This window comes from Somniosus microcephalus, chromosome 9, assembly GCF_052327205.1.
Source record: "Somniosus microcephalus isolate GS21.2 chromosome 9, FLI_Smic_1.0, whole genome shotgun sequence".
NCBI classification, from domain to species: Eukaryota; Metazoa; Chordata; class Chondrichthyes; order Squaliformes; family Somniosidae; genus Somniosus; species Somniosus microcephalus.
In genome coordinates this window covers 132,731,424-132,752,878 of record NC_140995.1, presented here as the reverse complement: position 1 = coordinate 132,752,878, position 21,455 = coordinate 132,731,424, and the positions used below count along the sequence as shown (strand labels likewise).

The window sequence follows — 21,455 nt, the reverse complement described above, 5'->3', positions numbered from 1 at the left end:
CCCTTGCTGCCAGGACTCCTGAAAGCTCGGAGCTATGGGTGGCGGCCATGGGACCTCTGATTACCTAGCCAACTTTGTTCTGGGTGCTGCCTGTGGGATGGTTCTGTTTGGGTTGCCGGTAAAGTCCGACTGGCCCGCCTTCGGGCTGATGAGGCATACCATGCCCTTCGCCCTCGATAAGGCCATGCCCAAGCTTTCTATCTCCTCCCTACAGGGCCCGTGATCTGCCTCCTTGAACCCCCGGTTGCAGGCTAGCTTGTATGCTGCCTTTACCTCCCTTCCTTTCTCCTCCTGCTCTTTTAATTTTTGGGTGAGGTCGCAAATCATGTCCTGCAGCCTTATCTCGCTGCCCCTCGCCTCTCTGACCTGGTATTCTAAGTGCTCCATCTTTGACCTAGCGCTGGCTTTACTTTCAGCGGTTGGTATTCCAGGTGCTCTACCCTTGCCTGATGTTCCCGTTGCACCTCGACGGCCCGGGCCTCCAGGCGCTCTACCTTTGCCTGGTGTTCCCGTTGTACTCCGACGGCCCGGGCCTCCAGGCGCTCTACCTTTGCCTGGTGTTCCTTGGCCGTCTGCGCTCTTTCTTGGCTTAACGCCTGAAGCGCCACTAGCACCTTCTTTTCCGCAAAAACCTTATCCTGCATTTCTAGGGCCAATTTCTTGAGCTTGGCAGCCTGCGCTGCTACAACACTGTCCAGCACTAGGACTTGTTTCTTATAACACATTAACCAGACTGCCTTTTCAATTGCCCTCTTATGCTGTTTACTTGCCGTCCACTGGGCGGCGGCGTCTATGGGACGCTCGGCCTTTAACATAGCACCCACCCATTTCTTGGCGATATTGACCTTTCTACACACATAAGTGGACAACCTCTCTTCCATTGCGGTTTCTCCCTCCGCACCACTGTCTGTTATATCGCGTACTGTCACCGATGGTCCTGCCGCGGTCACCATTTCTGTAGGGGGTTTTGGTTTGGGGTTTGTGTCTGGCCAGTCAGTCATGTCTGAGCTGCTCCAGCCCCGTGCGGTTCGAATCGCTTCCCCTTTGGTTCTGACCACCAGACTTATTTACAAGTAGCGATAGAGACAAACGAGACCAATGGTTTGGTGCAAAGAAAACCAATGTTTATTAAAAATAGAGAAGCAATTACTATACAGAGAAAAATCACTATGGATGCAACACAATTACACTCAACGGGGGAGGAGACATGGACACATTGAGGGAAAATGATTAAAATGACACTTTAGCAATTCCCCTTAACTCCCACCCTTTACACCTATCTAGGTTGTCTTGTGATGGGCCAGAAAATTGATGCTCACCAGTCTTGGATGTTGCAACTGCTCCGTGCCCTGTTGCCTGCCGATGTTTTAGGTTTTCACCGCCCAAAGCAGAGATACCCCAGTGTTTGAAATGTAACTGCGCGTACTCTACTTCCCTGGACGGGTTCTTCGTCAACGATCTTCTCGCTGGGTTGATGATATGGCAGGGCACCGGAAGCGAGGCGGGAGAGAGAGAACGAGAGAGATGACTTCCCGAGGGACTAGTTATACCCTTCCCGGTAGCCCTTATCTCCCGCCAGATCAGCTCTGATCTGGACGTGTTAAAACTCATACAAAAGGTACCAATCTGGGCCCATCGACCTGGATGGCCCGTTAATCAGTTTTAAAATGTCTCATCAGTGTTCCCCTTTGTCCAACGGGTTTCGTGATTGGGGCCATTCCAGTCTGAATGCCCCGTTGATCGTTTGTAAACAGTGTCGATATTCTCTGACGAAGGTCTGAAATGCAGCTAAGCTTGTCCCATTACATATTGAATAGGCCTTGCCTGCTCTTGATTGATTGTGTAAACAACCTTGATGGGTTTTAATCAGAGGCCTGAATGCCACTGGGTTTGCTTCTCATGCATAAATGCAGAAGGTCTGTCTGCATTCGAGTTTCTGGAAAGTTCCTTCTCATAGTCATCGGAATCCAAGTTTGTGAGTCCAAACTGCAATTTACAGGCCTTGGCCATGAGGCTGACCGCAGCCATCTTGTTGAGCCCTGGATTTTAAACTCAGTCCAACCAGGGGTTCTTTACTAAACCAAAAGTAAATCTTCGGGGGAGACATGAAATTTGCGAATCCTTTCAAAGTGTTGCTTTCTTTTTAATTTAAAAATAGTTGTATTATATATTTAGGTTTTAAACAGATTAACCATGTAAGACCACCACTAAGGAGGAACAAAACTGCAAAGAAAATAAGGTATGCAGTGGGAATGAAGAAGGAAGCATTAGGTTGATAGAAACATAGGCTAATGGAAAATATAATGGGCCACACCCACAGACTGATGGATGACAACTATATTCTTGCTAAAACTAATTAAACAGATTATGTCAGAAATCATCATTTAAATGTAGACTGACTCCTAATTATACCAGTTTGTAATTTCTGCTACATCTAATTAGGGGTTTGTCCCCAAGTATACATGGGACATGCAAACCATTGGTGGGACTTCACAATATCAAACATTTTATGGACAGGAATTTCAAAATTGTCATTTAAATTTCCTGACACATGCCTTTGGTTTGGACAGGACATCCATTATTTATTAGTGGAGTCCTCCTTGCAGAATGGAGCTTGAGGTTGTCCTGGTGACATTGGGTTCATCTGCACAAATGAAGACACTGAAACAAACTTTAATATCATAGTAAAATAAGTTACTCGGGTGTCAGAAGTAGTCATTACTGTAATATAAACCCTATACTGCCAAAATAAACATTCAAAATATAATTCTAGATAAAACTAAAACTTAAACATTTTTGTTTTTCTGAACAGCTTCTACTTTTCCCCAATCACTCTTATTATTCTTCCCAACTTTCTCTCATGTCTGTTTTTATTGTTTAACTTTACTGTTACTTAATACGGAGATTGACAGGTCAGCTGTCCTTTTGCCAACACATACACCCCGCATCTATTTTTTCAATCAATATGTTGCTCCTCCAACAAGGAATGAAAGACTACCTGGCCTCATTCTGGGTAATGAAGTAGAGCAAGTAGGCTACCTAAAAATAAGGAGAAATTTGGAAAATAGTGACCACAATATAAATGGGTTCAGTGTAAGAATAGAAGAGGGAAAAGAAAAGTCAAGCACAAGGATACTTAAATGGATAGTAAATTATAGTGAGATAATACGGGACATTTCCCAAATTAAACAGGAAAAATTAGTTAGAAAGGAGATTTGTTTAAATTTGAAACTTAAAAAAAGCATTTAAAACTTATTGGGTAGATAAAACAAGAAAGCCAGAAGGACTATAAATTTATATATAGAAAAGCTACAAAAAAGATCAGTAAAATAAAGTGGGATTATAAAGAAAATTAATTTTAAAGAAACAAAAGGTAAGAAGGTTTTCTTTAAGCACATTAATAGTAAGCAGATAGTGGTGGGGGCACTAAGGGGTGAAAGACAAACTTGTAGTGAACAATGAGGGAATGGTAGAAATACTAAATAAGTTCTTTACTCATTTTTTCATAGAGGAGATGGATATTGGGATTGCAAAACCAGATGAAGTGGGTGCAGAACTGTTAATGGGTGGGGGGTTACTATACAAAGAGAACTGGTACTAAAGAGGTAATTCAAATTTAAGATAGGCAAATCCCAGGACCTGATCGTTTACATCTGAGGACCCAGGAAGCTGAGGAAGGAATGATATGGCTGGCACTTAAGAAGGATGCTGTGCAAATGTTGTTGATTTTAATTTTTTTCCAGGGCATGGAAAGATGGAGAGAGGACTATTCATGCTATGGGTGGATGGGATAATTAAGAGGATTTTTGTCTGTGAGACACTATTGAATGGTCCTTGCACCTGGCAGAGGCGCTTGTGCTCGTCAAGTTTCCCAGGCTCCTGAACAGCGTCTCCTTCCTGATGTCCAGTGCCTTCCTGCACCAGATTGATTCCTCACTGAAAATCAAAGTTATGGAACATGCTGCAAAGGACACTTTGGCTGAGCTGTCACTGGGATTAAGTTCACAAACATGATTTTTATAATTCTACTCTGATATATTATTTTAGTGCATTTGGGAGAAATGTTCATGGTTGTTCTAATAAAAACTTCAATTATTTACTTCATTTACAGGATATCAATTTTTATTTTTATACAGAGGGTATGAATTGTGACATAAGATGAGGAGGTTACAGTGGTAAGGATGGGGTGAGGCAATGGAGGGATTTGTAAATGCGAAGGAAGATTGTGACGTCAGCACACTCGGGGATGGGGAGACGGTCTTAAGTGAGTGCAACTTAAAATAGCGCAGGATACAGGCGGCATAATTCAGGAGAATTTGGAGTTTAGACGGGGTGTAGTTTGGGAGGCTGGTGAGGAGAGTATTGGAAAAGTGGAGCCTTCCTATTTCTAACTTCCTGGTTTTTAACTTCTTACTGATATTTGAACCTTTCACCATAGTGAACAATTTGCCTCTGTCTGCTTTATCAATCTCCTTCACAATCTTGAAAACCTCAATCAAGTTAACTAGTAATTCCCTCTTTTCCAAAAAGATCAAGCCAAACTTACTTAACTTTTCTTAATATCCAGATTACATTAGTTGCTCACCTTTGTACACTCTATAGAGTATTAATATATTCCTCTGGTAGGTGGCCATAACTCCATGCGGTACTCCAGATGAATGCAGCCAATGCATTACACAGCAACATTGTAACCACTTTTATCTACAAATGCAACCCAGTGGCTTTTTTGCTTATACCCTCCTATATTGCCTAGCTTTCTATAGGGATGATTCTGGGATCCAGCATCCAGAAAATCTCTGACCTGTGCTCCATGTGAGTGCAGCTTAACTGCTGGAAGCACGGGAACACTGTATCTCCCCTTATGTTCTTGAACGTACTTTGCTAACAGTAGGTAGATTCATGTTCTCAAACTGATTCTTGGAAGGACAAATAGCATAGGTTGCAAAATGGATTAAAAAGCCATGCAAGCATTGAGTTTGCAGGTAAATATCATTATGAAATAATTGATATACACAATCCATTATGTATGAAATCATAATAGATCAATTACCTGCATTTATGCTGACAATTTTCTCCTAATAGCTTTTCTCTTTTAAGACTGAAGGATAATTTAACTGACTCTAACATGATTTATGTTTGAAGCTGTATGCTTTCATTATTAAACAAAAATTATCTGTCACATCTGTATTGATCAAACATTGAAAACATTAATGTTTTACACTTTTAATGGATGTGATCTGCAGTTTTGAAATAGATCGCCAATGTTAACCTTTTTTGTGTGTCAATAGGCTTACGTAAGCCTCCAAATTCTGGTCAGCTTGGGGTGGGGGGGGAGAAAGCGAAAGGATGTAGGGCAAAGCAGTGGGCACAAGTCCTGCCCCACCCACTTATGCTACCTCAAGGATCCATGGAAGTTCTCGTCCATAGCTGCCCAATGACGGTGCATAGCAATATCAACAAAGCTGTAACAAAAAGGATAATTCTTCAATAATTTTGCTTATTCCAAACACTAACTCAAGATATTAATACTATGCATGATTAGAGTAAAGAAGTAAAGGAGCAATCTGTGGAAATCAGAAATAAAAACAGGAAGTGCTGAAAATGCAAGGTGTGTTCATCAGCATCTGAAAGAAAATATGGCTCACATTTCAGATCGGGGGGAGTAGGGAATGTATATTTTTTGACTTTTTTTACTCATAACTACCATGTCTGTTAATGACGGGGGGGGGGAGACTCATCTTGGGTGGTGGCGCAAAACAAGCGGTGTCGCTTTGGCCGCCCATTATACGCGCCTCTCAATATACAATTCTCTTGACGTCAATGGAACTGAGTATCGGGTGGGGAGTATAAGAGCGCAGCCAATGTGATACCGCCTGTTTTGCACCACAACCCAAAATGAATTTCTACTTCTCAATCTTTTTAATATGAGTGTGTATAAAGTGCTGAGTGGGGTGTCTTGGGGCTCAATGTTGAGACCACTACTGTTTTGAAATTACATCAATGACTTGGATTTGAAACTCAATGACAATTACTTAAATTTGCTGATGACATAAAACTAAAAGGGGCAGTGAAGTCAAAGAAGGCAGCCCAGAAACTACAGAATGAGCTTAAAAAAAAGCGGGCAGAACAATGCCAGATGAAATTTAGTGCAGACACATGTAAAATGTTGCACATTGGAAGGAAAAATGGGCCACCTACATAATTCAGGAATTTGTTAAAATAACTAAAGATGAAACTGTAAAAGACCAAGGCCTAGAAATCGGATAGCACGAAAACAGGCGGTGCCACTGTGGGGCGAGGTTAACTCGCACCCGTAAAAAGAGCGCAGGCAGCACCGTTCTTTTGGTGCTGCCTGCTGATTTAAATGATTGCAGCGCAGAACGTACCGTGCAAGTATTCTCAGCAGGAGGCCCAATGTAGCATAGCCGTAGCGTCTCTGGAGTGAGGCAGCCTTTTCTTAAAGCTAGGCTGTCATTTTAGAAAGCAGTCTTGCTAAAAATAAAATAAATAAAAATCGTTTAAAAATAGACAGTCCTTAGCCCTTAAGAGCTCAACTGCCTTCTGAAAATAAATTTTAAATAATTCCAAAATGGCAGTCTTCAACTCTTAAAGCTGAACTGCCTTCTGCACGTAAAAAAATGGTAAAAGTGCTTCAGCACAAACACAAATGGCTCAACAAGTGAGAGAAAGGGCACCCAGGGTCTCGCAAGCAGCACTCCAGCTTTGTATAGGGGGTCAACACTGGAAGAGAGGTTCTCTACCCACAGTGGGACCAGATCACCGAGGCCATCACGGCCAGCAGTGTCGCTCCAGAACCTGGCACCAGTGCCCAAAGAAGTATCATGACCTCAGACCAGTGGTCAAGGTCAGTGAATGCACCTTCAACAGCCATCTGCTACCAACTGCACCACTAGCCTCACACACTGCTCAATGCATAACTCCTGCCCCCACCCCCCCAATCATTCACCTACCAACAATCTCTACCAAACACGAGACACACCTCACATTCCTAGCTTCACCTCACCCACTCAGAGGAGATGGTGCAGGCCATTCTTAGCAGGGGCATAGCTGAGCCCTTGGCCAGTGGCGGGGCTGAAAGAATACAAGATGCTGGTATCCTCATATGTTATCCTCCTTCTCACATCCCACTCCCCCCCTCATCCCACAATCTCTTCTGATTTACAAGCTGCACGTGGTGTCAGCATGCATCTCTTGCTTTCCCATCCTCCCCTTACCACAACCCTACCTTGTGCCTTCCTCATTTCAGACACCCAAGAAATCCAGCCTGCCCAGCCAGTGGTTAATCAAGTAGAGGGAGAGGAGAGTGAAGAAGAAGAAACACCGTCACTCGATTTCACACTCCCAGCCACCAGCTCCTCAAGGTCATCCTGCAAGGCCATCTGCAGTGTCCCCCACTGAAAGTCAGCAGCCTTCCACCAGCCATGCTGCAGCTATTGGGGTAGCACTGTGTGACATCAGTAGGATAGGCAAAGGCACACACAAGACAGTCACTAAGGGAATGCACAAGGGTGATTAGTTGATTTCTTGATGTCATATTGGATGCATATATGGATAAATTTGGATTGGAAAGTTTACTTTGTGGTGGCTTTTATTTCAGCTTCGTAGCCAAGAGGACACTGTGATGGTCAGTAACAGAGGGAAGGTAAGGTGTGGGACAATTGTTGAAGGGGGAATTGGGGTTGTGTTCACTGGTACTGCAGGTGGATGATTGCATCCCGGATATCCCGGCCAGAAAGGGGCTGTCTGGGTTGCATCCTTCCTTCCACTTCCTCCTCTTCTGCGTCTTCCTGTTCCCTCTGTGAGCAGCTTATCCCCTTTGCTGCCTCTGTTTCATCTCTATGTACCCCTCAGGACTGTGAACAAATGGTCTTCTCAGAGGCAAAATACTGCAAATGCTGGAAATCTGAAATGACAGCATAAAATGCTGGAACTACTCAGCAGGTCAGGCACCATCTCGACCTGAAATGTTAATTCTGTTTCTCATTCCACAGATGCTGCCTGACCTGCTGAGTATTTCCAGCATTTTGTCTTCTCAGAGGCCGTCCTTTACCATCCAAAGCCTTGCAAGCATCCAGCAGGACTCCCTGCACACTTCAACAACTTTTTAAATGTATTGCACCAAGCCACTACTTCAATAAAATATAAAAAATTCTCCACCTGAAAGATGTGTGTGTCCCTTTAAGAAGCACTGACAGCATCTCTGCAGGGCTGCTTCACGCCTGTTTTTCTGTGCGTATTTAGGACACTACATTATGGCATGCAGTGACGTCCAAAATAGCAGTCATGGCGTCAAATCAGGCGTTGCATGCCGATTGACATCATGATCTGCTCATTTAAATTTGAGAGGCCAGCGCTGGCAATGGCAACGCTATGGCCCTCAGCAAATTGGTGCCGCTGTGTCCCGGGTCGGAAGCGGGCAGCCGGAAACTTATCAACAAAACCGGTTGTTACAACGGGGAATTTCTAGGCCCTAGGGGTCTTAGTAGATTCAACATAGCAAACCAATGCAGAGCTGAAATCAGCAAGGCCAATAGAATGTTGAACTACATAATAAAACCAGTAAAATACAAGTCATAGAAAATAGTGATCAAACTGCAGTGCTCTGGTCAGACTATACCTTGAGTACTCTGTCCAGTCCTGATCGCTGAGAAACAAGGGAGATATTGGAGGCAGTGCGGAGAAAAGCCACGAGGTTGATCGCTCCTGTCGGGTCTGAATTAAGGAAAAATTAGAAAGACTTGGGCCTAGAAATTGAGTTTGCGCTGCGCCAGGGCTTTAGCGCCGGAAGTTAGCGCCGGCGCTAAGTCCCTTTGCGCGCGCCAAAAATTCAGTAGCGCCGCGCCCAAACGGCTGCCGGCGCTACTGAAGGGTTTTAGCGCCTGAAAACTGGCGCAACGCGCCGCATTGCGGCGCTATTCCGGCGCTGCGGCGCCCGCTGCGGTGCGGCAGGCTCGGGAAGTGCAGGCCTCCTCCTTCCGTTAAGGAGGAGCTGCCTGCACCCGGCCGCGGCCCGCGCAAATCTCTACAAAAATGAGCCCGGCACCTCGGACAAGTGCCGGGCTTGCATCTGTTCCGCGGGGGAGGGGGGAGAAGTCCGGGGAGGGAGCTGCGGGCAGGCGGCCGGCGGGAAAGCGGCCGGCCGCCGCGCCTCCTTAAAGCGCCGGCGCAGACTCCGGCAGCACTCGTTTGCCGGAGTCTTAGTTGCGGCTGCCACTGGTGAGGCGGCCGCAACTGAATTTCGGCTTGGGGCCGGGTTACCACGGCAACCGGGACGCTGCGCACACCGATGACGTCATCGGTGCCGGCGCAGCGCGACCGGTCTACCGCCGCGGAAGGGCGCCAAGCAATTTAGGAACCGGCGCCAATTGCAGCGCTAGGCCCTCTAGCGCCGCAAAATCGGTGCTAAGGGCACTGAATTTCTAGGCCTTGAACTTTTCAGCCTGTAAAGGAGGTGTCTAAGAGGTGATCTTACAGAGGCATATAAGATAGCAAATGGTGTGGAAACAGGTCCTATCCTATTACTATCTCGTCTCACCTTGAATATCTCTTCTTTCATCTCCTCCCCCATTTCCCAGCCCCCAAACTGCCTTTTGTTTCATTTCCTGCCTTTTCTCTCAGTTCTGTAGGGTTTCGACCCGAAAAGTTGACTCTCCACGGATGTTGCCTGGCCTGCTGAGTTTTTCCAGCATTTTCTGTTGTTAATCCAAAATACTACTTTAAATTGCACTGTGAGAATAGAACGGGGACACAAGTTCAAATTGGTAAAAGATAACTTTTGGACTGATATCAGAAAGTTCCTCATGCAGGGAGTGATCAGCACTTGGAAGGGTCAGCCAGGCAGCGGTGGAGGCGAAAACTCTTGAAATATTTTTTTTTAAACTAGATGTAACAATGGTTGTTGGGGATGGAGGAATAGGAATGGCTTTAATGAATAGTCTTCCTCATCCCTAAGTATCTTGTGATCTAAAGAAATATGCAGGGAAGCACTTCGAATGTGGACGATTCATACCTGATACTGCAAATAGGCAAGAAGCGGGTTGCCTGGTCAGAGGACGAAAACAGATGGTTAACTTTTTTAACAACTGGAAAGGGGAAGAATGAAAAAAGTGATAGTGATGCATTTAACAAATGTGGAGAAGCATATAAATTAAAAGTTCTAAATGTTCTAAAAGCGGGGGAGTTTTCTTCGAGCCACATTAATGGCTCGGATATTACCGAGTATCTTGCTGTTTGAGAGGCTCTGGTAAAACACAATTTAGCCAATGAAACGATTCTGAATCAATACAGGAAAAAGTTTCAAGAAAAATAGATAACCTGCAAGACTGGGAGTCTGCAATTCTCCCACTTCATAGCGTCCTACTCAGTAAGTTGCTCAGTAAGAAGCTGCAGTACGGGGCTGAATGAGGAACACGCAGTCCAGCATCAGTTCCTGGGTCAGACGGATGTTTGTGTTCGCCTTGGTAACTGAAGCTGAGAAGACTGGAATCATAGACAACCCAGAACCTGCAGGTATGTGTCGCCGTTCTAGACATTGCTATAATGCAAGGGGGTGATTGATGCATTCATTGCAATAACTGGAGCGATGCGGCAATTCAAGAAGGAAGCTGTTGTCCCGCCGCTTGTACTTTTTCTGTTTTGTACCAGTTCCGAGACGTCAACTTTCAATCATTTTGGTTTAAAACGGGAAACTTATTTTGATGTTGTATCATTCTTTAAAACAGAAGTTCCATTATTAAATGGTTTTAATTGTATTTTAAATATTTCAAAGGCTCAGTAGCATAGTGTTGCTGATTAAGTTAACGTGAGGACTGGCTTGCCAACCTGGCAAACTAGTAAAAGCTGACCAACAGTTTCAAAAATGCTGACAACTGAAAACCGTACAATTTCAAAATTTGCGGACGACACAAAATTGGCGGATGCAGTTAATAATGAGGAGGTCTGTGACAAAATACAAGACATTAATAAACTTGCAGAATGGGCATGTAATTGGCAAATGAATTTCAACAGAGATAAGTGTGAAGTGGTACATTTTGGTAGGAAGAATAAGGAGGCCACGTACTCCTTCCCCGAGGAGGAGGGTTTGGAGGCGGGACAGTTGGCAAAATCACAAAAAGTGAGGGCAGGTTTGGAACCCGCCTCCGTGCAATTTTGCCGGTGGCGGGCTTCATGGTGCAATTCGGTCCCGCCTCCATCAGTTGGGCGAGGTAGTTAAGACCCTTAAATAGTCGTTAAAAGGGCCTCTATAATTCTATGTTGGCAGGCCTTTGTTATTTTGCGACATTTTGTGCGTGTTGCATGACCCTCCTAAACCACGGCAGCTAATCCTGGCGGTTTGACAAGTGGGTGGCCTCCTCAGCTGCAGCTCCACCATTAAAACGGAGCTTTCATCAGGAAGCTGTTGCAGGTGGCAGAACTTTTGTTCCACAGGTCTTTCAGCACTTTTAGCAGGCCTACCGAAGTCGGAGGTGCTGCAGCTTCTATCTTTCAACTGTGGGACCTCCTTGGAAGACCCTCTCCCCGCTTGGACTGAGCGCTTCCCCAATGAAGGTATCTGCCAGCAGCATGGTGTAGAAGTGCCTTACTTCTTAGCTCTGGGTAATGACTCAATACACACTTGGATTCGTCAGACGGACAGGCCTTTTATTTTCTCTTCTTGCAAGGGGAATCAGCACCTCTACTCAAGGGGTGAGGCTACTATTCCAATGATACAGCGTAAGCGTTCCATATTTATACAGTGTAACAAACAAGTTTGATTGACATTCCTTTGTTCCTCTATCAGGATACATTTTAGATTAATCATCAGGTAGAAATAACATATTGACAGAAGGATCCTGGACACATAAGTCAACCATTAATCTATAACAGAGCATGAATCGTGTAACCGGAGGTCCTCTTTAATCATATATTGGGAGGCTAGCTTTGCTTACGGTCACAAGTTATCAGGTCACTGGTTACATCAAAGGAACTCATTATTTCACTTCTACATTCTCATTAGGTGGGCAGACATCTGTTCTTGGCTGTAGTCCGAGTACGTGCAATAGCTCTAGTTACACATCGACACTTGCTCAGTATCAAGTCTGAAAACTTTTACCCAGCAAGCACTTAAAATTAACCCCTTATATCATGTAGATTTCCTCATTCCCCCCTTTTGTCCTTTCTAAGGACAATCTATTTCGCTAAGTTTAAGAAACTCTACATCAAAGGTCTCACCCTTAATATCCTCATATTCAGACATCATTGGTACTGGAGGAGTTGACGTTAATAAGGAAAGGACTTTTCTACACAATAATTTTAAACAACCAATCAATAAACTAACTAAAATTATTATCATCACAATTGCGATTAAGGCTTCCAAAATTTGCTTTCCTAGTGCTCCTCCCCATCCTGAAATCCAATCCCACATGGACCATGGTTCAGGTTGACGTAGTTTCTCTACAGCCTCCTTTATGTGGTTTACCAGGTTGGTGATATTTTCTGAGCTATCTGGGATATAGGTGCAACATTCGGTTTTTATGATTGCACATGTGCCCCCTTCTTTTGCCAACAAATAGTCCATAGCCATGCGGTTTTGTAAGGCAACAGTGCGCAAAGCCACCATTACTGCGTTTACATCACTAAGAGCATCAGCAGTATCATTGGCTATTTGTTCCAACACTGCTGCCATGTTTATAGATTCTCTTGCTAACTTCCCTGTTCCATACCAGGGAAATGCTATAGCAAAGAACCTTTCAGTTTCTGTAATGGCTCGTTTTGCTCGTGTCCCAGGGTGGCTATCCAAAGATGAAATGTGATGTATATAAGGCACTACATATCCCAAATAACATGACCCAGTCCAATTTTGTGGTAACCAAGGGTATGCTCTATGCCCACAGATGAAATAGGTGTTATTATAGGCTTCAAATTTGTTCCACATCTGGTGCATCATTCCTATTCCTTGTTCTCCTTTCCAAATTTTTTTACTAGTCAAATTTTGTACTGTGGACAGGTTCCACCGTCCCCAATAGGGCCATTCAACTGCACCCGGTGGTTTAGTAGTAGTTTTAGTCAAAGTGTAGTTACATTTGCACTCACTCCATCCAACCATCAATCCTTCTCCATTGTCGTTTACCAGACAGACTTCTCCTTTTGTTTTATTTACGGTTCCCATTGACGTCACTAATAGACTCTCTGGATTCCTTTGATTATCATATTGGGGATGAAACCATCCTTCGAATTTCGTTAGGTTATATCCTGCTCCCTTCCACTCATCTTCTAGTTGTTCTGGATCTGTCTTATTAAGTTTTCTTTTCTGAGTGGCTAATGTTGAAATAAAGGGCTCTGTAACTGGATTGTTACAAAACATTGGCCTGGCCGTCAGGGCCAGTCCTCCCTTTGGATTACCACTACAGATAACTCCTTCATTCACAATTCTTTCACTTGGTGACACAGTATCGGGGCATATAACCCATAGCTTATCAAGCTTCTGTCCACTATCTTCTTCTACTATCTTATTCTGCCTAATCCTAAGACTCAGGGGTTGATACGGGGGTACCTGCATAGTGTGATCCTGAAGCTGAACCTTCATAGTCTCGTTATAGCGTATAATATAAAAGAAATCACTGTTTAAAAGTACACATTCTTCTATGCATGGTTTGCCCTTCAGGGGATCTGGGTAAATCAATATGGCAGTTTCAATTATCGTTGACAAAGAGAACAGTCTTGTTAAAGTCCAAATCCAGTTCATCTTGGCAGTGTATTGTCTTCAACTGATGCCTTCTTACAATGGGACGCATGTATCCATGTTGGTCGCTCCTTTACTTTCACAGCGGTGTTTGTGGTCAGGAGTACTTGGAAGGGTCCCTCAAATCTGGGTTGAAGGCTATTCTTTCGCTTGAAGATTTTTATATAGACGTTTATCTCCTGGCTCGAAAGTATGGCACTTTCCTTCAGTGGGATCGACCTGGGCTTCCTTCACCTGTTGATGGAAACTAGGAATGCATTTGGTTAGTGCAATGCAATAACTCAACATATCTTCCTCCATTTTATGAATGTCCATTTGTTTAGCTGTTAAAGGTGCCGAAAAGGGCAATCTTTGTGGTCTTCCCATGACGATCTCGTGAGGCGACAATCCTGTAGTTCTGTTGGTAGCAGACCGCATTGTCATTAAAGCTATGGGTAACAGATCAACCCATTTAAGTCCAGTTTCTTTACACAGTTTTGCAAGCTTGTTTTTCAGCATCCCGTTATATCTTTCCACTAGTTCAGCCGACTGTGGATGATAACTGCAATGGAGGTGCTGGTTAATCTGTAAGGCTTTGCATAGTTCCTTAATCACTGTTCCCGTAAAATGGGACCCATTGTCACTTGACAGTTTTGCTGGTATCCCAAAGCGAGGTACAATGTCCTTCAATAAACATTTAGCAACAGTGGTAGCGTCATTCTTTCTGCAAGGAAAAGCTTCAATCCATCTTGAAAACATATCAATAATAACTAATACATATTTAAAGCTCATACATACAGGTAGTTCAATAAAATCCATTTGCAAGTGTACAAAAGGGCCCATGGGGTTTGGGTGGGATGCGGGCTGTACCTTCTTTATTTTCCCTGCATTCATGGTCTGGCAGATAGTACAATTTTCACATATTTGTTTTGCCAACTTTGAGATTCCTGGTGCATACCAGGTCTTGAGGATATAGTCCGCCATCCCCCCTTTGCCCGCATGGGTGAATTTATGAACACATCGGGCAATTGGTGATAGTAATGATTTGGGTGCCACCATCCGGCCGTCATGATGAACCCATAAGCCGTCAGTGTTTTTTAAAACAATGATTAACAACCCATTCCTTTACTTCATCAGAACTGGCCCTATCTTGATGGATCAGCACATCATCTAAGGACGGGGGCTGCAGTATCTCTGGCTTTTCCCTAACAGGGAAGGCTGAAACTTGTCGTTCAGTACTTGATATAGCTACTGACTTAGCAGCGCTATCTGCAGCAGCGTTTCCAAGCACAACCTTGTCCAAATGCCCCATGTGCGCTTGGCACTTAATAATTGCAATCTGTTTACGTCTCTGAATAGCTAGTAAAAGATTTTGCACTTCTTGTGCATTTTTAATCTGGGTTCCCGAGGAAGTCAGGTAACCGCGAATTTTCCAAATTTGCCATGCTCATGTCTGGTTATTTCTGAATAGTTCAATATCCATTGTCTACAATAGCCAGTCATTCCTAGAAAATGCTTCATTTCTCTTTTAGTTTTTGGCAACGATGTGTTGCAAACGACCTTTATTCTATCCGGCGTTAACTCCCTGTTTTAACAGTGATTCCATCACTGGCTCAATTCCTTTTTCTGCTTTCTCTGACAATGGATACTGTGACCTTTTGGGTAATGGTGCAGCTGGATTAATTGTAATTTTATAGGGCTGTGCAGTCTAATAGTTAGGAGGTATTTTAAATCTTGTCCTGTTTTGTCATAGCAGGCCGTGCAGTGCAATTTTGAATGCCATTTCCCTAGTTTCAGGGATTCCTGGTATTGTTTTATGGAGCTTGTCCCCACGCTCCTAACAGACTGACAAGTTTGGGACTCAAACTTGGGTCGGCAATTTCCCATGCGTAAAGAACAGGGTGTTTTATTTCTGTTACTGAGTACGCATATGCCTTATCTACTTGGATTTCTACCGTTACTCCTGATGGGGAGCAAATGATTGTAGCATTCATTTTGCACAGCAAGTCTCTTCCACATAAATTCATAGAGACATCTCCTGATAACAGAAAGGAGTGTTCTTCCTCAAATTCTTCTACTTTTACTGTGGGGGGAGTCGATTGATTCAAGCATTGTAGTATTCCAGCCAATCCAGCTATCGGGGTCTTTTTCCCATTAATAGGCATTCCTTCAGAATATCCTTTCCCTAACACCGAAAAGGTTGCTCCTGTATCTACTAAAATGACATAGGTCTCCCAGCTATTTGCATTTTAACTTCAGGTTCGCTGCGTGAATTTAAAGAAACAACCGGCATTTGGTGGTCTGTGGCGCCTGGGGCTGCTGGTGTCAGTCAGTAATTCTGATCTCTATTTCTCCTAAATCCCTGTCCGTTTGTAGGGTAACCCCCTGACTGGTCCGAAAAAGGGTTATGGACAGTGAAATTAGGACCTTTATTCTCTAACAGAGGTCCATTATTGGAGGTTTGGTTCTGACAATTTTTCGCAGGGCATTGGTTTGCCCAGTGTCAAGTCTGAAAACTTTTACCCAGCAAGCACTTAAAATTAACCCCTTATATCATGTAGATTTCCTCAATGGGAACCATTTATATCCTTTCATCATGGACCTCAGATTTGAATGAGGAGCAGCCACGGCAACAGCAGAACCAGGCAGCTCAGCAGCAGCAGGAGCACCAACCTCCTGCTCACCCACCTGATGCTGCACAGGGCAGAAGGCGCCAGCGCATGGAAGCACATCGCCGCAGGAGATACCTCCCTCTCAGGGTTTACAGACAGAGGATGAGCTACCTCAACATGAGTGAGCAGCAGTGCCAAAGGAGGCTGAGACTTTCATGAGAGGTTGTCGGAGACATCTGCGCACTGCTGCACCAACACCTGGAGCCAAGAGGAGCGGGTGGACACCCCTTACCAGTGGCTGTCAAAGTCACCACCGCACTCAACTTTTTTGCCTCAGGCTCCTTCCAGGGATCATCAGCAGACATCAGCGGCATCTCCCAGTCGGCCGCCCACAGTTGCATCATGCAGGTTACCGATGCCCTTTTCGCAAAGGTGCCCAATTACATCCACTTCTCAAGGGATCAAGCAAGTGTAACCAAGCGTTCAGTTGGCTTTGCAAATATGGCAGGCTTGCCAATGGTGCAGGGTGTCATAGTCTGCACCCCATCACAACCCAGCTATCTTTGTCAACCGCAAGGGCTTCCACTCCCTCAACATAGAGCTGATGCGTAACCACAAGAAGGAGATTTCGTATGTTTGCGCCAAGTTCTGTGGTAATTGCCATGACTCATTCATCCTGCAGAACTCTAGTGTTCCTCCGCTCTTCAATCCGCCAAACCAACTTAACGGATGGCTCCTTGGTGACAAAGGCTACCCTCTGAAGAAGTGGCTAATGACGCCGATCAGGAGGCCAGCTAATGAGGCTGAGGAGTGCTACAACGCCAGCCACATTTTGACCAGGTCCATCATCGAGCAAACCATTGGCTTGCTGAAGATGCGATTCCGATGCCTTGACAGGTCAGGTGGAGCCCTGCAGTATTCAGCAGCCAGGGTCTCCAGAATGGTTGTGGTCTGTTGTGCACTGCACAACATGGCACAGTGTCGTGGCTTGCGGCTTCCTGTTGAGCAAGTGGCTCAGTTCATAGCCTCCTCAGATGAGGGGGAGAAGGTGGAGGAGGAGGACCAAGCGGCAGTATATCTACCAGCAGCAGTGGCAGCATGCGAGCACATGGCTGCCCGTGATGCAAGGGATGCACTCATCCTGGCCAGATTTGCATAGGTTGCCATTGTGGCACATGTGCTTGGCTCCTTCTTAACACATGATAGACAATGGACATGACTCTCTGGCCTCCTTTCACTCGGACCACCAACCTGACCACGCAAGTGTCGCGGAGCCCGCAACGTGGAGCTGCCTAAGGCGAAATAACAGATGCCATCACGCCAACAGTTTGCCATCATCTCATTTTAATACATTCAAACAGGGATGGCATTTCATCAATAAACAGAAACAATCACCCAAGTGCCTACCCCTGTGACTAATGGCGCTTTATTTTTCTCTTATGCAGCTCCTACGTGGTGCTCCCCCTGTGGCTTCAGCAGAAGTGGAGGCCCTTTGCTCACTTTCATGCTGCTCCTGCTTTGACACCTTTGGCGGGTGTCCTCTGGGTTTCCGAGCCTGTGAGGGCTCGCCAAACATCTGCTCATCCTGCGGCAATGCAGGGGCTGAGACGCCCATCTCAGTTGGGTGCGAACTCTGGTGGGACTCTGACCGAGGGCTACGCAGTGGCATGGAAGTGTGAGCGCTTGAAGAGGAGCCCCCACTTCCTTGTTCTCTGCCAGGAACTTCCCTCTCATGGATCCAGTCCACCTCAGCGCTTGCAAGTGGCTTGAGAGCACCTTGCTGCACATCAGGGGGGCCATGGGGACCCATATCTGCACTGGCAGTCCTACTCAAAAGGACTTCCATGAAGCTCTGGTTTCTCTGCTCAATAGCTGCCCATCGCTCCTCCAGAGATGTCAGTCTATTCTGAACATTCACCATGTTTTCCTCACTCTGGCGACTTATTTCCTCCATGGCCGTAGCCAGCCTTTCCATGGAGGCAGCCATCCTTTCCGTGGTGCTGCGTTGATGCGCCATTGTCTCCACAAAGGCACTGCTCATGTTAGAGTTGGACTCCTCCATCCTCTCCACACTCGCAGTGACCCTGGAGACAAAACCTGTCAGAGACTCCTGTACCTGCTCCTAGAGTTCCAGCACCGCTCTCCTCCTGGATGGACCCAGAGGCACAGGGTCACATGCAGCGGAGCAGAGCTAGGAGAGTCATGCGCCCTCCGCTGAGGACTCTGCACTGCTGTCCCTGTCTCCACCACCTACTGATGCTCACCTGTGAGATGTGATACACACGGTGACAACACTACTCTATGTCCCAAAGGTCCCACTGAGGTGTGCGTATCTTTGCTGGTGCTGGGTGCGCTTAATTCTGCTGACGCTACATCCTCAGAGGTTGCAGGTTCCACTGAGGAGTCTTGCTGCTCAGCCTCTTCCTCATCGACAGTGGGGTGGGGGCTCTGTGGATGGTCCTGTGGGGGAGTAAAGGCATGGGTTAGACATTTGACGGAAATGTGGCGTGCAGATGCAATAGTGCAGAAGCTCAAGTGGAATTCTAATAATGTACACCAGCAGCCATTTCAGTCACTCAAGCGGTGCAAATGAGAGAGACACAAAACGATCCTGTCACCAGCTTGGTCTACATCGCCCGTCTGTCCGTCCCCCACTTCCACCTCCACCTCTGCGCCGGCGATGTCCAGGGCCGCCTCTTCAGCCTGGGTGAGAAGGGCGAGGGAAGGTGGCCCTCCTCCTGTCTTCACCCGTTCGCTTCTATTGTGGGCTCTCTTTTCCTGCAGTGAGGGAGACAAGTGGAGTTGGGGTGAGAATGATGGAGTGAGTGTAGAGAGTCCAGAGCATAGATGCTTAGAAGAAGACAAAGATGGAGTGAAGTTCCATGTCCAAGGGCCCTCCCTGTGCATTGTTAGTCATTGTCATTGCATAACATTGAAAGGGAGTGTGAGGGCAGCATAGTCGAATAGTGAAGTGATTGGGTTCATAGAGTGAGAGGGATGGTGAAGTGTGCAAGGGTTGTAAGGGTAAAGTGGGATGTGGAGGAGGAGGTTGACAATGCAGAGTGCTGGTGATGGGAGGAGAAGGGGAGCAGAAGGAGGGTCAAGCTAAAGGTGCACTCACTTTGCCTGATCTTACAAGGTCATTGAACCTTTTACAGTACTGCAGCCGTGTTCTGCTGCACACTGATCTGGAGGTTATATCCCTTGCCAGCTGGACCCACACAGCCTTGGTTTCTTTGGAAGGCCTCTTCCTCCCAGATGAGGGGAAGAGCACCTCCCTGCTGACTCTCGCCCCCTCAACCAGCATACCCAGTGCCTCATCCGAGAACCTTGGGGAGGCGCTTGCCTTGGAGCTGGCCATTCTTCAACGAGATAAAAGTTTGGAGGTGATGCAGCATCGACCAAAAACCAGTGGAATGAGCCAAGGCAGCAAGCAGCCCTTAAATGAAGCTGGATAAGTGATGTCAGCAGAGGCGAGTTTCAGTCTCAAAAGACTAATTGGCCAAGGAGAACCCACACCTCTGAAATTAACTGGCCAATTAGGGGAAAATCGCAAATTTTTCCCACCTGACAGTGGAGACGGGTTTGGAACCCGCCCAAACCGAAACTCGCCTCCAACGGGAAAATCGCCCCCTAATTGTCTAAATGGGGTAGAGGAGCAGAGGGATCTGGGGGGACAGATACATAAATCACTAAAAGTAGCGACACAGGTTAATAAGGCCATAAAAATAGAAAACAAAGCACTGTGGATCATTTCTGGAGGGATAGAATTGAAAAGCACAGAAGTTATGTTAAACTTGTACAGAACCTTGGTTAGACCACACTTGGAGTACTGTGAACAGTCTGTCTCCATATTATAATAAGTTATAGAGGCACTGGAGGTGGTGTAAAAAAGGGTGATACCAGAACTGACAGGTTCTACCAATCAGGAAAGATTGAACAGGCTGGGGCTCTTTTCTCCAGCAAAGAGGAGGCTGAGGGGTGACCTGACAGAGGTCTTTAAGATTATGAAAGGATTTGATAAGATAGATGTAGAGAAGATGTTTCCACTTGTGGGGGAGGCCAGCACCTTGGGCCATAAGTATAAGATAGTCACCAATAAATCCATCAGGGAATTCAGGAGAAACTTCTTTACCCAGAAAGTGGTTAGAATGTGGAACTCGCTACCACAAGCAGTAGGAGCGACTAGCATAGATGCATTTAAGGGGAAGCTAAATAAACACATGAGGGAGAAAGGTTATGCTGATAGGGCAAGATGAAGCGGGGTGGGAGGAGGCTCGTGTGGAGCATAAACATCGTCATGGACCTGTTAGGCCTTATGGCCTGTTTCTCTGCTGTACATACTATGTCATTCTATGTAAAAGTCCTGAATATGGGCATATGATTAAAAATTAATAGTTACACTGAAACCACAGTGCGACACTGGCTTGTGGTGGCTGAAGCTAAATATATATGCAACATTCCATCACATTGCAGGGGAAAACTATGAATTATACAAAAGCAGTTTGCAGCAATAGCAGATTTAGATATTTTCAAAGGAGGATGCGTGACATCTACTTTCTTAATGGGAAAGGGGGCATTCCTTGCCTTTCTTTCTGTCCTGAAGTCCTTAACATGGGGTTTGCTGTGGCCATTCCCATATATGTGCTTTTGATGGAGGCAGAATAGAAGCAGGAAGAAGAGGAAATGAGGGAGCTGTGTAGAATAAGAGTACACAAAAGCAGAACAGGGCCAACTGGAAGGTACCCTCTCCCCAGAGTCTAGGTGCAATGCCGCTCTCTTGAGAGTGTAATAGAAGAGGTCCAAGTAAGGAGGCAATGACTCAGTACGGAGACGTAGAAGGAACCCTGTGTCCCATTGCAAATTGATCGCCAAACGTCCCCTCAAACACAAAACCGAACAAAGATACATTGGAACACTGGACTTCACATCATCAAATGGTTTACTGCACACATAGATATTTCAATGGGTGCTTCTTACTACTTCTTTCAATGGGTGCTGCTTCCTCCTCTGGCCTCTCTGTGCTGTTCTTAAATTTACCTGCTGCTACGCCAGGGTGGTGCCTGAGAGCCAGAGGCTCTAGTCATGCTTAGTTGCGCTGTGGTATGATAAGCCTCTTGGGA

The 21,455-nt window shown here is 45.6% G+C and overlaps 1 protein-coding gene and 1 long non-coding RNA gene across 2 annotated transcripts in view; one reads left to right on the top strand and one right to left on the bottom strand.

Annotated features, from left to right (window-relative positions):
* Positions 1-1,102: 1,102 nt before the first annotated feature.
* LOC147112700 (uncharacterized) lies at positions 1,103-10,323 on the bottom strand. Its single transcript, XR_015079550.1, has 4 exons — positions 10,031-10,323; positions 8,639-8,733; positions 6,387-6,492; positions 1,103-5,462 (listed from the first exon to the last, which is right to left on the bottom strand). It is a non-coding gene; the product is annotated as an uncharacterized LOC147112700 (long non-coding RNA).
* A 118-nt stretch (positions 10,324-10,441) lies between these two features.
* LOC147112699 (uncharacterized) overlaps positions 10,442-21,455 on the top strand; it is a 139,614-nt gene continuing 128,600 nt past the window's right edge. Inside the window, exon 1 of the mRNA XM_085997213.1 lies at positions 10,442-10,530. The gene's annotated coding sequence lies outside the window, so the exon portion shown is untranslated. The remainder of the gene's footprint in view (positions 10,531-21,455) is intronic.